Source organism: Egretta garzetta, unplaced genomic scaffold, assembly GCF_000687185.1.
Source record: "Egretta garzetta isolate BGI_Z169 unplaced genomic scaffold, ASM68718v1 scaffold9, whole genome shotgun sequence".
Lineage (NCBI taxonomy): Eukaryota > Metazoa > Chordata > Aves > Pelecaniformes > Ardeidae > Egretta > Egretta garzetta.
In genome coordinates, this window is record NW_009260763.1 from 2,423,867 (window position 1) to 2,428,301 (window position 4,435).

The 4,435-nt window shown below is 41.6% G+C and overlaps 1 long non-coding RNA gene across 1 annotated transcript in view; it reads right to left on the reverse strand.

Moving 5' to 3' along the window:
• The window catches only part of LOC118453034, a 31,654-nt gene that overhangs the window by 13,576 nt on the left and 13,643 nt on the right, over nucleotides 1-4,435 (reverse strand). The window contains exon 5 of the long non-coding RNA XR_004842923.1: nucleotides 2,486-2,597. This is a non-coding gene — a long non-coding RNA (uncharacterized LOC118453034). The remainder of the gene's footprint in view (nucleotides 1-2,485; nucleotides 2,598-4,435) is intronic.

The window sequence follows — 4,435 nt, forward strand, 5'->3', positions numbered from 1 at the left end:
AACATCTTGCTCTATGAATGGACAAACCTTTTGTGTTTTCTGAGAATACCCCTGGAATATCTCAGAAGATGCAGCATTAGTTGGATAAGGTACCAGAATAACTTTTAGATAGATTATGAGAAAAAGATGATATGTTATGAAAAAAAGACATTCAGTTACAAAAAAATGAGAGTTTATGATCTTTGGAAGAAGGGGCAGGCAACTCAAGAGGACTACAAGGATATTGTGAGGTTATGCAGGGAGAAAATTAGAAGGGCCAAAGCCCAACTAGAACTTGATCTGGCTACTGCCATAAAAGACAATAAAAAATGTTTCTAGAAATACATTAGCAACAAAGGGAGGGCTAAGGAGAATATCCATCCTTTATTGGATGCGGGGGGAAACATAGTGACAAAGGATGAGGAAAAGGCTGAGGTACTTAATGCCTTTGCCTCAGTCTTTAATAGTCAGACCAGTTGGTTTTGGGGTACCCAGCCCCCTGAGCTGGAAGACAGAGGGCAGAACGAAGCCCCCATAACCTAAAGGGAAATGGTCAGCAACCTGCTACACCACTTAGACACATACAAGTCTATGGGGCCAGATGAGATCCACCCAAGGGTACTGAGGGAGCTGGCAGAATTGCTCACCAAGCCACTTTCCATCATTTACCAGCAGTCCTGGCTAACCAGGGAGGTCTAAGTTGACTGGAGGTTGGCAAATGTGATTCCCATCTACAAGAAGGGCCGGAAGGAGGAGGAATTCTGGGGAATTACAGGCCTGTCAGTCTGACCTTGATTCCAGGAAAGCTTATGGAGGTCATCATCTTGAGTGCCATCACACAGCACGTGCAGGACAACCACAAGATCAGGCCTGGTCACCATGAGTTTCTGAAAGGCAGGTCCTGCTTGACTAACCTGATCTCCTATGACAAGTTGACCCACTTAGTGGATGAGGGAAAGGCTGCGGATGTTGTCTGCCTGGACTTTAGTGAAGCCTTTGACACCATTGTCCTGGAAGAAACTGGCTGCTCATGGCCTGCATGGGCATAGTCTTTGCTGGGTAAAACACTATCTGGATGGTCAGGCCCAAAGAGTTGTGGTGAACAGAGTTACATCCAGTTAGCGGCCAGTCACAAGTGGTGTTCATCAGGGCTCAGTATTGGGGACAGATCTGTTTAATACCTTTATTAATGATCTGGATGAAGGGATCAAGAGCACCCTCAGTAAGTTTGCAGATGACACCAAGTTGTGCAGGAGTGTTGATCTGCTTAATGGTAGGAAGGCTCTGCAGAGGGATCTGGACACGCTGGATTGATGGGCCAAGGCCAATTGTATGAGGTTCAACAAGGCTCAGTGCTGGGCCTACCCTTGGGTCACAACAACCCCAGGCTTGGGGAAGAGTGGCTGGAAAATTGCCTGGCGGAAAAGGACCTGGGGATGTTGGTCAACAGCTGTCTGAATATGGGCCAGTAGTGTGCCCAGGTGGCCAAGAAGGCCAATAGCATCCTGGCTTGTATCAGAAACAGTGTGGCCAGCAAGACTAGGGAAGTGACCATCCTCCTGTACTCGGCACTAGTGAGGCTGCATCTTGAATACTGTGTTCTGTTTTGGGCCCCTCACTACAAGAAGGACATTGAGTTGCTGGATCATGTCCAGAGAAGGTCAGTGAAGCTGGTGAAGGGTTCTGGAGCCCAAGTCTTATGAGGAGCGGCTGAGGGAACTGGGGTTGTTTAGCCTGGAGAAGAAGAGGCTGAGGGGAGACCTTATCGCTCTCTACAACTGCCTGACAGGAGGGTGTAGCGAGGTGGGGTCAGCCTCTTCTCCCTGGTAACGGGCGATATAGGACAAGGGGAAATGGCCTCAAGTTGAACCAGGGAAGATTAGGTTAGACATTAGGAAAAATTTCTTCACAGAAAGTGTTGTCAAGCATTGGAATGGGCTGCCCAGGGAAGTGGTCGAGTCCCCATCCCTGGAGGTATTTAAAAGACGGGTAGATGTGGCACTTAGGGACATGGTTTAGTGGTGGGATGGCAGTGATAGGTTAACAGTTGGACTTGATGATCTTAAAGGTCCTTTCCAACCTAAATGATTCTATGACCATGAACTGTAACTATTTGGTTATTTAACTGTTTTGTGGAGTCATTCAAATAGAAAATGCTGTGTAGCAAGCCCAAGTAATTAAAATCTATATAAAATGGACATGTGGTGCTAAAACCTCTAGATAAATATAGATGAAAGACCCAGGAAGAAAATATTGAAAAAATAATTGAGAGATAGCTATCTGTATAGCCATCTGGTTAAAAGCATTAGTCATGTTTAGGCCACATCCAGTATTGGCTTGAGCAAAGAGCTAGCCTATGCTCTAGAGAGAAAACAAGGCAAGCATGTTGTAATTGAGTAAAACAGCACACGGGAATAGATTAGAGAAGCTTCCACTTTTTTGTCACCTAATCCTGTCAGGAGATCCATGATGACAATAACATTAATAAACAAGTAGCAGTCTTAACTTACTAAAGGTCATGTTCTTTACTGGATTTTCTTCTAGTGGCCTCTCATCATGAAAATCTGTTTTTCTTCAGGAAGTCTTCTGAATAAATGAAACGTATTCAGACTGGTACTCTGTTAGGATAAAAAATGAAAGTTTATTTAAATTGTCTTTCTATACATACAGAAAAAAAATCTACACATTCAAGTGGAAAGGATTTCATTAATAAAAGAGGGAAATAGAGCCACAGATTTACAAACAATCTGCATAATCAGTTAAAACCTCAAAATCCTTAAATTGCTAGAGAAATTTTATTCTTGCTTTGATTATCTGTTTTAATATTTTTAAAGTCAGAATGTTCCCTTTAGGCTTTCTAGCATTAGCATATCACCCCTGGCTTTACGCCAGACCCTGAAGTTTCTGTGGGTGGCATCAAAACCAAAAGACACACCGATTTCTGACTGCTTCTGAGCCTGGACTTGCCATCTGCATCTGACATTTGCCTGTGCCTTTATAGCACATCTACTCAATGCAGTGTATTGCCATGGAAAGATCACCAGGCACTTCTGAATACCAGTGTCAAGCAGAGGTGCTCCTTCAGATCCTGTGATCAGCCACATTGGTGCTTTTTCAGAAGGACTAATTCATGAGGGTGGAGTGGCCACTGTACTCCTGCTTACAGACTAAGCGCAGGTCTCTGTGTGTAGCACTGCACTGGGCCATGTAGATGTCTTGTTTATTTTCCACAGTCAATGGGGAGAGATAGGTGCTTCACAAAGGCAATGCACCTTATCTGCCTTGATGTTGATATCAAGATGGGTTAAATCACCCTCTCAAAGACTATGCTTCAGTCTGGGTCCTTCAGGGCCTTTCCAAAGCTGAGGAAAGCTTATCCCATTTGAAAGGAAGAGAAATGATGTCCAGAAAATTATTCATTGCTTAGAATGAGTTGGACTAGAGCTCTTTGTAGTAAAAGCAATTAAAAATTGGAAAAAATTATAATTGGACAGGAACACAGCAGAGACCTATAGAGATCAGCATACATTTTGACCAGTTAAAGAAGGAATATGGACAATTGTTACCCCTTGTAAAAATGATATAGGATTCTAGAAGTAAACTGAAAGAAAAAGTGTGATCTAATGTTTTACTTTGCTACTCAAGAATTTGATTTTTATTTAATCTGACAACCCATTCTATTAGTCTTTAAGACTGTTCAAACTGATGGCTTGTAATCATTAATGAAGCTTTGTTTAAATGAATAAACATGTCAAAGTACTTCAATGCCAAATCAACACTACAGTATAAAGAATCGTTGTTTTATAGGGTGTTTGATATATGCCAGTGTACTTTAACATGTTCTCTGATAAATGAAGAAAAATGAGAGGCCCATGTAACAACTGAGGTGTCACGAAGAAATTTCACCTGTATGTCAGGAGTATTTTTCTGCCAAATGAGATTGCTGTAACTGAAAACATCAGTAGTACTGAGATCTCCCATATGGATATCTTGTTCTAAAAGGTCAGCATAACACCATGTGGCCTCCCTTCTAATGGCTGCACAAATGACTTGCAGAGGGGAAGCTTATACGCTGAATGCAGTAGGTTTCCACAATGCCTACATTTTTTGCTATTGAGAAATAAATCAAAAGCATACAATTTTTGAAAGTATTTATTCTTATTCAAATGCAATGTTAATGTCTGATAAACATATTTTTTATATTAGAATAATTCTAATCTCCTGAATTTGTACTTTGGAAATTTGTTGTGGAGATAATTATAACCATAATTATATGTCCTCTCAAGCTTCATGACCATAGGGCTCAGTGCGGGTGAGTATGCTAGAAGAGAGACCATGTCTTCTTACCTATTTAGCAGTCTTTCAAAATGCCAGGAAAATATTTTACAGGAGAAGGAAAATTAATAGACATTATTTATTTAGATTTTGAAACTGCCTTTGACAAAATCCCTCACAT